The following is an 11,330-nucleotide window of genomic DNA, read 5'->3' as shown; positions in this document are numbered from 1 at the left end:
GAGAACGGCCTCCTTCCATCCCTCTGTACAATTCCCAAGTCTCACGACACTGCCAGTAATCCTGAAAGAGGCATCCATCTCTTCCCTCAAAATTTCAACACTCCATACACGCACAAACGCTAACTGGCAATCAATATATTGATGGTTAGATAATAGTGACTAAAGACTAAAAATTAAAATATATCCAAAATTTTTAGACCGAACATAGGTCTTGTATCCGAGGGTGTAACTGTACAGCTACTCCTGAGGGATCACATACACTCCCGCTGTTTTTCCCAGGAGAAAATTTGAAATCAAGCTGGGGCAATTAGAGAGAGAGAAATTTACAGAGAACATATCCTAGAAAGTTACGAAGTTTTGGGGTATTTGAAAACCTAGAGAGAGAGAGAGAGAGATTGAGAGAATTCTCCGAAAGAAAATTGGTGAATTCTTAGTGTGTAAAATCAGATGAGTTTTTCAAACTAGAAGGTGTCATGGATGGTTATATATTTTTATTAGAGATGAATTATTCTGTTGATTCTTGAATTTGCTTTTATTTCAAATTATTTTAGGAATACTCTTGAATGTGTCTTGGATTTGGTTTTATTTGAGCTTATTTAAAGAAAAGCATTTGTTGCAAGTTTTAGTTGAATTTAACATGCTTTGAAGATAATAAATGGATTTACTTGTTTGAGCTGATATATTTATGGGTTTACTTAAAATTTGCATGTCTCTGTAATACTTCATGGATTGCTCCCTCAGTTCTTTTTCTCGAATTAGGTTCCACCTAGCTTATCAAAGAACCATCCATTGCATGGTTAGTTGAATTTAACACATATCAGAGATAATTCATGGATGGTTCTCTTCGTTCTTTTAACTCTGGAATTTCCTTTTATCTGATGAATTTAGAGATCATTCTGTTGCACAGGTGCTTGAATGAGCATGTGGATGCAATACTTCTCGTATGGTTACTTGGTTATTATTATTAATTTTTCTCTTTTGGGAGTTCAGTGGTAGAAATCGAACTTAGAATGTAGTGCTCCAATCATGAACAACAAACAACTCAAACCTGAGCACGGTTCCTGGTTACTTTGGTTATTTTATTTTTCTCAAATTTACTTTTATCAAAGACTTATAAAAACACTCATTGTTAAGTTGCTTGTGCTTTTAGAAATATTTCAGTGGATGGTTCCTCCCTTGATTCCCAGTTTCTATGAATTTACTTTTACGTGATATTTTTAAATAATTCCTCACTGCAGAGTAACTTGCAAACATTATTAGATGGTTTCCTTGGTTTCTTTCATTTCTATAATTTGCTTTAACATGAGTCTTTTAAGGAATCCCTGAGGCAAAAGTTATTTGAATTCTTGTATAGCTCCCTTGTTTCTTTTCATCTTCTTTTAAATTTGCTTTTATCTGATGGATCTAAATAAACCTTCATTGCAGTATCTGGAAGTATCTTTTAGAAACATTTATTTGATGTCTCCCTTGAGTCTTTTCATTTTCTTCAATTTTCTTTCATCTGAGTTTTTTGAGGTACCCTTGGTATCAGAGTAACTCGAAATTAGCATGCTTCAGATGTTTTTCTTGGATGGTTCTGTTGGTTCTTTTTATTTTCTTGAATTTGTTGCCACCTGAGATAATTACAAAACCCTTCACAGAAGGGTCAGTTGATAATGTGGAGGCCTTCAATAGAGGAGTCTTTAATGGAGGGGCTACTACTGTATCGGAGATGAATAAAGAATGCAACTCATTGACAGAAAACAGCCGTGCGATTCCTTGTGGGCATTTGAATGCTTCTCAGTATGTCAGTTCATTAGAAGCAAAGCGACCAATTCGTCAACAAGATCAAGAACAATTGGGTGGTAAGTTCCTCTTTTCCATCATTCCTTTCTGTTTTACACTTTTGTCTTCTAAAAACTCTGTTTTGTTGGTGAATTGATGGTGTGTATGATTACGGCACAAATCTATGCTTCGGTCTGATATAATTAAGGGACCTTCATTGCAGGGTCACTTGATAATGGGGAGGCCTTCAATGGAGGAGTCTTTAATGGCCTGGAAAACATGACTTTTACACAACTGCTTCAGCTGGATGATCTCGATGTTGTGAAGGCTCTCAATGGAAGGGGCTTTTATGGAGGATCTCATACTGTATCAGAGATCAATCAAGAACCCAACTCAATGACAGCAACCAGCAGTGGGATTCCTGATGGTGATTTGAATGCTCCTCAGTATTTCAGCTTATCAGAAGCAAAGCCACATATTGGTCAACAAGATCAACATCAGGAACATTTGATTTATCAGAGCCCATCTAGCTATCAACAAAATCATTGGGGGAATGATCCCACGAATGAATGTCACATAGTGGGTCACCGATTTATGCCTCAAAAAACAATGTTGTCACAGAAAAAAAGAAGATTCCAATCAAGAAATCACCTCAGTGACTCAACTTCTGGATTCCAGAGAGAAGAACCAAAGCAGGGACTATTGGATATGCATTTGGACAGTATATGCACTGGCTCCTACCATTCACATTCTCCATTGATGAAGCAGCATGGCAGTGAAGAAGTTCTTAGAAAATCTGTTCCTTCACATGGAGAAGATTTGAATGCACAATCTACTGGTTCAGCGAAATGCCCCCTGTCAAAGGCATCCTCTCCTCAAAACCAAATGCTTGAAAATCCTGCTAGTGAAGCTTCGAAATGCGTTGAATGGCTGGTTTTTTTGCACCATGGCAGCACATGTTCAGCTCCAGCAGGCCAGTGCTCATTTTATCTATGTGCATATGCCCAAAGGATTTGGATGCATTTCTATTTGTGAACAAATTCAGTGCCCATTTCTTTACTGTCGTCGACTGAGGAAATTGTGGGGGCTCTATTGCAATTGTAGCGACCAAGATTGTCTTGTTTGTAGTTGCGTTTGCATATTGATATCTTTTCACCAGCCGTCGGATTTTTGGAAGGTAGATTTGACAAGGAACAGTAAAGAAGCTCTGAGCTCTGAGCCTTTGGGAGATGTGCAATATCCACCAAAAAGAACGAGGGCCGAACATTCTTCACCAATCCAATTCTTGCCAGAACCTGTTGCCTCAATACCAGAGGTTTCTGATCCTGAGCAAGTAGAAGAGAACTTTCAAAATGAAGGGCCTGCTGTTGTTGAACTTGGAGATACTCCAAGGTTGTTTTATTGTTCCTTGACATCTGCTCATGGAAATCCAGGGATAAAAATGCAAAATAGGAAAGAGCCTAATTGTTGCAGTCCCAAGATTCTGAGCACTGTGCTTTCAGAAGATCTGCAGCCTTCATTAAAAAGAATGAAGTTTGAGCACTTACAGACAAAATGTATTTCACCAGAACCTTTTTCGCAAACATCACAGTCTTGTGATCAAGTGCCAGTAAAAGCAATTGCTGAAATCGAAGAGCCTGGTTTTGTCGTAGTTAAGGATACAACAATGAAGATGGTAAGTTCCCCAAACTTTTGTCATGAGATTCCGGGGACCAAAAATGGACAATGGTATGGAGCACACTACGCCTGGTTTTGTCATAGTTAAGGATACAGCAACAAAGATGGGAAGTTCCCTAACCTTTGGTCATGAGATTCCAGGGAACAAAATGGACAATGGTATGGAGCAGACTTATGAGGTGAAAGAAGGTATTCCTTTAATTTCCTCAGGTGAATTATCATCACAAATCACCTGTGAAAATCGCACTGAACTCAACATGTGCAAGATGGAAATGAAGCAGGAGCCTGCTATCTTATCGGCTGATTGTGAAGCAGGAACCATGCACGGGAAGCAAAAGATACAAGGTGCTTCTTTGCTTGAATTTGTCACCCCAGAGAAAATTACTGATCATAACAACTCCCTCAGGCAGTGCGTTGGTCTGGTTAGTATTCTTTCTCAAGGGATAGTGATCTACTTTTCATGCTTCATGACATCATTGCTATGGAAGGGAATCCATGCATTATGTTTCTTTGAGGACTTCTATTCTGAACTATCTCAACCTTAAGAGTAAATAAATGAGATTGCCATAGTTTAGGTTGATTGCAAAAGCAAGCTTTACATGTTTCTCTCTTGAATTGCAAAATTTGATAGGTTTATTGCCTTGTCCTAAAGATTTTGCACCAGTAGTCTACTTTCTTTTATCTGTGAATGAGGTATTCTACCACGTTTTTATGGTGCATAAGTAGACAAGACTCTCAAGGTAGTTAGATATTTGTGGGGCGTTTCAGTTTAGTATCTAAAGATAATTGATTATCAATATTCCAGGATATCGTATTTCATCTTTTACAAAGCAATATACACTATTTAGGATTATTCAGTTTGAACACAGTATATAAAATGATTGTCGGATCGTCTTGTGGCACCAATTTTCCACCATACAGAGGTCTTCCTCTGAGTTCTCTGAAGTTTGAATAGCATGTTTAATTATACATATTCCTCATGAAAGCCATGCGATACTATTGTCTAAATTGCATTCATCAACATGCTCGATATCAGACACATGCATCTTTTGGGATTCTAGAATAATTGACTTCTAATATGCAGCCATTGAGTTTCCAGAATGGGGTCAAAGTATGATTCTCCACTTTACAGATTTCCTTTCAAGGAAGTAGTTTGATTCCTCTCTTCGAAGATGTCATAAGGACCAGCTGGGTTGTGGCTTCCTTATGACTTCTAATATGCAGTCGTTGAGTTTCTAGAATGCGCTGTGTTTTGGTTGCACAGGACCATTTGGATTGCTATGATCACTATGGAATTTGGTCATGTGCCAAACCAGTTTCTCTTTTCATAAGCCTGACTTCGATGTGGTTATGTCCGTGTCATGAAAAAATGCATGTAGAGAATGCACATGGGTTTCTAATTGTGGCAATAATCTCATTTGCGCAATTCCTGAGATGGATCCAGTCCATTAAGTGATCAAAGGAACTGTGAGTAGTCTCCTGGTTAAATTATGCCAACTAGCCCTCGTTTTTTTGTCAGATTGAGATGTCTTTTGCAGAATTCTTAGTAGATTTCGGCAAAATGAGCACATTAATATTTTACATTGTAGGATATAATTGTACTTTTCTTTTTATTGGTAACTTAATTACACTTATCTGTGTATAATTTACATGCGATGTTGCATCGCATCTAAAAGGACATGCATATTTCTTTACTGATAAAAATACACTTAATGGGGAATGTATTATTTGATCTGTTGGCCTTGAACTCTTCCTTCATAGACGCCTAGGTAATTGAGGGCCATGTTTTGGTATTAAGGTCTGAGGAAGATATGATATGTTTATTATGCCAGGCCACAAGGTTGACAGTTCTTTAGGCAGATGACGGTGTCCTGGGATAAATGGGCATTTTTCTAGGAACTTATATATCGGGCTTTATAATCATGTTTTTATAGTTGGATAGCTTACTCCATTAATTATTTGGTGTTTTTCATTCCATAACATTGTAGTCATTCTGATATTCAAGTGCAAACATGTTACCTTTTTCTTCCAGATGGTAGTTGCTTCTTGAAATGTCCTAGTGCAAGTTATAAGTTTCAGATTCACTAACTTTTTCATGTTTTCTGCCTATCAAGACTAATTCAAAGGCAGAACATTGCCAAGCAATGGAGAGTTCTGCCAATCAAAGCTCTTGCCAGATGTGTGGTATGGTGAAGCTCTCTTTTGCACCACCTGATGTGTATTGTAATCAATGTGGTCTTCATGTCAAGAGAGACGCTACATATTATACCACAAGCACTAGGGAGAAACAATATTATTTTTGTCGTAAATGCTTCCATGGAGCTTGCAAGAGAATTGAAGTTGAGAGGTCTAAGATTCTCAAGTCTAGTTTTGATGAGAAAAAGCATGCTGGTACACTAGATGAAGAGGTGGGTTCTAATCTCGTATAATCTAGATATGACATAATTCTCATCTTTGTGGATGTTTTATCCTAATCGTTGTGTGATGCTTTTTTTGCAGTGGGTTCAATGCGATGGATGCCAATCTTGGAATCATCAGATATGTGCTCTTTTCAATAAGCGAAAAAATTATTCGGAGGAAGCGGAATATATATGTCCTAAGCGTTACTTAAAGGGGGTTGAAGGAGGAGAACGAAAGCCCTTACCTCAAAGTGCGCTTTGCAGTGCAAAAGATTTGCCAACAACATTCCTTAGTGATCACTTGGAGCATAGGTTGTTTGAGGGGGGAGAGAGGAGAAAGAGCAAGACGATCAGGGAAGAATGTCATTCTTCTTCTTCTTCTTCTTCTTCTTCTTCTTCTTCTTCTTCTTCTTTCTTCGTCTTTCTTGCAATCGTGCATGTGTGTGTACTGGAAAATTTTGAATAAACTAGGGCTATTTGATTTTCTTTTTTTTCACATTGAATGGTTCTGTGTTTTCAAGGAAAGAAAGGGTTATTTTGTACTTGATTTTAGTTGTACAATATGAACATTTTTTCCCTCTTTTTTTCTCTTTTCGCATAGTATCCCTATATGAAGAAAATAGAATGCCTGAAATTTCTTTATAAATGGATGAGTTCAATGAATGTTAGCTTATCTTAAATAATCTTCATTCAATTTAATGAACACATGCATGATGCTTTTTAACTCTCTTTGAAACCTTGCATATCATATTTCACATCACTGACTCAACTCCGTGTCCTGATCTGAGATACATACATTAACATGAAAACAATGAGTTCAGAGAATAGAAAGGAGTTAAAGAGGTTCCCCTGCTTAGAATTATAGTAGCAATAGTATGCATGAGAATTGCTATTCGAGTGATGAGCTGCTAGAGACTGGGTTTGAGCCTTGCAGACCATGTTGTTCAATTTCTCTTCCTCTTTGGAATCACCCCATTGCTTCTAATGAGTCTTAGTTTCTTACTGATGGTGTTTCCATTGTCGGGTTGATGTAAATGGTAACATGTGCATGCACTGTTAAATGCTTGGCATAATATACTATTGTTGACTCTTCTTTTCATCAATGAATGGTGGGTTCAACTTGTAAAGCATACTAAATATAGTGATAACCACATCGGTTCCAGGGTGCCAGGAGTGGAAGATCTTGTCATCAGAATTGTCTCCTCTGTTGGCAAGAAATTGCAAGTGAACCAACACTTTTTGGATATTGTTAAAGATTACCCAACAGAGTTCTCATACAAGTCAAAGGATATGAATTTAGAAAATAAAAATTAGCAAGCCCATTATGATGTTCATGCTGTCAATTTTGAAGCATTGATGTTGAAAAATGTCTTGAATTTGGTAGTAGCTGGATTACATTCCTGACTTGGCTTTCTTGATTTTTTATTTTTTTTGGCAGGTCATATTGTTGTTCCAAAAAATTGAAGGTGTAGATGTTTGCCTTTTTTGCATGCATGTCCAAGAGTATGGTTCAGATTGTCCCTATCCAAATAATCGCTGCGTATATCTTTCATACCTTGATTCTGTCAAGTATTTCCAGCCTGCGATTGTTGCTGCAACGGGGGAGGCTCTTCGTACTTTTGTGTGTCACGAAATTTTGGTGAGAATCTCATTGTTCTTCATGCTTTTCATTTAATTCCATTTCCGTTCTTCATATTGTCATGCTCTGTATCTATACTGCATAAGTTTAGGAGCTACTAATATGATGTTTTCCAATTGAGAATTGTGCTTGCATCTCAAAGTTTAAAAAAATTAACAAATCAGTTATAGAAGATGATATATCTACTCTAGACCATGCCTGTCAAGATATGGGACAATTTTGTCAACACTAGGCAAATGATCATATATTGCTTATTTTTATTTAATGTATCGGCTGATTTATATCAGTGTAAAGGCCAATGTATTGTGTTTCAATCTCTTTAAAAATTTGCTTCATGTCCAGTATAAATCCCTTTATATCCAAAATTTTTAGAAAATATTGCCCAAATATCTGCTATGTTTATATGTTATCTTTTCAGTGAATATTTAAGGAAGTGCTGTAGCACACTGATGCTATTTGTCATTGGTTCAGTTATATCAGATATTTTCCAAAAATCACCATTTACTCCACATGTAAAATTATATATAATTCTACTTCCTGGTTGATATTCTTAATCTTTGATGAATAATGTGGCTTTGCTATAATATTTCAGTTAAGATAGTTATGCTTCTGTAATGAGCAATTATTTGAGTGATCAATGGAAATGATTATTTTTGTTTCTCAGGTTGGATATCTCGAGTATTGCAAAAAAAGAGGTTTTGTGAGCTTCTATATATGGGCCTGCCCTCCTTTGAAAGGAGATGATTATATCTTCTATTGCCATCCAAATTCACAAAAGTCACCAAAGTTGGGTATGCTACGTCAGTGGTTAGCTCTCTCTCTCTCTCTCTCTCTCTCTCTCTCTCTCTCTCTCTCTCTCTCTATATATATATATATATATATATATATATATATATATATATATATATGTGTGTGTGTGTGTATGTAGGTGTGTGAAAGCACATGCGCATGTATTTGACCTCATCTATTCTTACATGCAATCGTTCCAATAAATGCTAGATTGCAATCTAGAAATGCCAGTATCTAGAGCTTAAAGTGTTGTCTTGTAATGAAGCACAGAATGAACCAGAGTATAATAAGTATTTATTTGTTTCATAGGTATCTTAAAATGATAGAGAAGGCCAAAAATGAAGATATTGTAGTGGAGCAGATGGATATGTATGAGCAGCTCTTTATGCATTCATGTGAAAAGAATGTGAAGGTTACCATCAGTCGTGTGCCATATTTTGATGGAGACTACTTTCCTAGAGAGGCAGAGTATACTATTGCCAATATTCATAGAGAAGAAGGCAAAAAAAGGTGGAAAAGTGGACAAAGACCAGCTTCTAAAGTGGCTCGAGAAAATCCAACCCGAGCTGTAGTTGCAAATGATGCTTCAAAGGTAGTATTGATGCAGAAAGTACGAACTGTTTTGTCTTTTCTACCTATAACGTTTTAAATTCAACATTTTTTCCAATCGAACTGTTATACCATAAACATGCTTGACCAACTTACCAAAATTGATCTTAGATGCCAGTTTTCTACACAGATATTATATCATCATGAGTTAGTTGTGCTTCAGATTTTTGGGGATTTTTTAACATTTTTTTCTATCTTTTTATGAGCTGATAATTTTATGTAATTCATTCTTTTTTTGTTTTTTACATTTTTTTACCTTTGCCAGCTTGCAGATTCCATTAGTGAAAAGAAGAAAGAGTTCATCATGGTCCACATGCAGTATGCATGCACCCACTGTGGTCAGTTTGTACTAACTGGGAAGACCCGGGATTGCAAGCCAGATGAAAATTTTTGTCTTTGTGAGAAGTAAGTGCTTATTTCCATCTGATCTTCATTTAATTAATGTATTTTCACAATTATCAATTTAAGTGAATGTTTTTACCAATACTTTCAAGTGTTAATATCAAGATGAACACTTGTGATCCTTGAAAATAGTATCATGTATGATTTTGTTTAAAGTGGGAAAGAAAAGCATCTGCAGAGGCCTAAACTGAATGGTGTCACAGGGGTTTTATTTGCACCATAAATGAAGAAGGTGATTATTAGTATTCTCTAGAAATGATTATTAAGACATTGTTGGTTCCGAGATGACTAGAATTTAAAAACCAGTTTTGAAAGGGAAGTGGCAGAAAAGCACCAATCAAAATAATTAAGTAGGATTTTTTGTAATTGGGAGTTGGAGTATTGCCAATAATTAAGTAGGATTAATCCTTCTTCTGCCTCATTTCTTTAGCATTTATATAGAAATTAATATTGTACTCCAGATAGCGCAAAACTGAACCTAACTGGTCATGTTCAAGAAGTTACAATAACTTTACTTATAAATTCAATTATTATGACATTGATGCATTATGTACTTCCAGCAAAAGTATTTCTCACTTTTGAATGATGAAAATGTTGGCTAATTTTATGTTCCTCTTGTAGTTGCTACGACGAAGAACAAAAACTTCATGAGAAGGATTGGCATGCCAATAACAAAATGAAAACATGTGCCGTAACTCCTGTAAGTAGCACCATTATATACAGACTATCTCATTTGATTTCAGCATGCATGGACCATCTTCTATGCATTTCAACTGCTAATATTTATAGGTTTCTTAAATGTGAAAGTATAAATTCATAGTCCATTGGGTTATTGTGGACCATATAAAAGATGGGCAGTGATGGAGAGAATGTAAAATGCACTTGAACATGACATGGAAACCCCATCTATCCATCAAAGTCCATTATAACATTGGATGGTGATGATCAAATGGAAAATGGTTTCTCCAAAATATGTTATATTGTACTTTCCCTTCTCTTCTACTATGTTATAGTTATGCTTCCAAAATTGTTTTTCCTGCTTCATCACTTAGCATTTCAGCCAGCATGATTTTTTACTATAGATTAACTCCTTACAGGTCAAGATGAACGTTCCTTCAGAAATTAAGGATGATGAAGAGATAGACAATGAAATTTTTCACACACGGCAAGCATTCGTAGCCTTTTGTGCAAAAAACCATTTTCAGTTTGATACGCTACGCCATGCAAAGCATTCTTCTAGGATGATTCTCGACTATCCGCATAATCCTAGGACAATGTTAGATTTGTAAGGATCGCCCATATGTGACAATTGTGGCAAAGAGATAGTGAAAGGAATCATGGTCATCAACTGAAGGACAACTATATGTAGCCAAGAATGAAGTGGAAAATAAGGACATGAGCATAAAGGGGTTCATTAGATATGTTTGTGTTCCTTATGAAATTCTTGTTATAATATGTTGCTAAGTTGTATCATGTCTGTAAAGTTCAGAGAGAAGCCATTTAGGGTTTCCTATTATATGTTGCATAGAGGTGGATCTAGACCAGGACCCAGTGTGGTGGATCAATCACCAGGTTTATGTTTGATTGGCAGTTGTAAAATTTTGTTCTTAGTCAACTGCCTAGTTAATATTGGTTTAATTTAATGTCAACAAGTTATAGTTCTTACAATTTTGAGTTGCATGTCTTTTTATCTGGATTGATTTACTTGTTTTTTTTATTTTTAATAGGATTTTGGAGAACTGATTGATATTTAGTGATTCAACTTTAGTGACTGTATATAGGTGAAAATATGACATCCAATCTTCTTGGAAATCAAACAGGACCTCAGTGAAAGTTATATTTTAAGGGATTGATTTGTGCTTAATCTATTACTATAAGCACGTACTTGCATGTGTTGGCAACTGCATGTTACTTATATTACCTATCCTTTCCAGAAAACTATGGTGGAAATAAAAATATATTGTCACTATGAGACCACTATTTTTTGTACAAGGAGGTCACAATTACTTTTGACCATTGAATGTGAAATCCAATAGATGAAATTGTCTGAT

General features: G+C 36.1%; 1 non-coding gene across 1 annotated transcript; it reads left to right on the top strand.

The window, feature by feature from the left end:
* Positions 1–213: 213 nt before the first annotated feature.
* On the top strand, positions 214–10,947 carry LOC18423074 (putative histone acetyltransferase HAC-like 1). Its single transcript, XR_016059000.1, has 12 exons — positions 214–1,844; positions 1,988–3,863; positions 5,556–5,849; positions 5,941–6,202; positions 6,394–6,395; positions 6,983–7,125; positions 7,277–7,479; positions 8,144–8,286; positions 8,578–8,860; positions 9,143–9,282; positions 9,901–9,979; positions 10,377–10,947. It is a non-coding gene; the product is annotated as a putative histone acetyltransferase HAC-like 1 (transcript).
* Positions 10,948–11,330: the final 383 nt, after the last annotated feature.

The sequence above is a fragment of the Amborella trichopoda genome, chromosome 7, assembly GCF_054954075.1.
Source record: "Amborella trichopoda isolate Santa Cruz 75 chromosome 7, AtrichopodaSantaCruz75HAP2 v2.0, whole genome shotgun sequence".
NCBI lineage: Eukaryota > Viridiplantae > Streptophyta > Magnoliopsida > Amborellales > Amborellaceae > Amborella > Amborella trichopoda.
The sequence above is the reverse complement of the archived record's forward strand: the minus strand, read 5'-3'. Positions and strand labels throughout refer to the sequence as shown.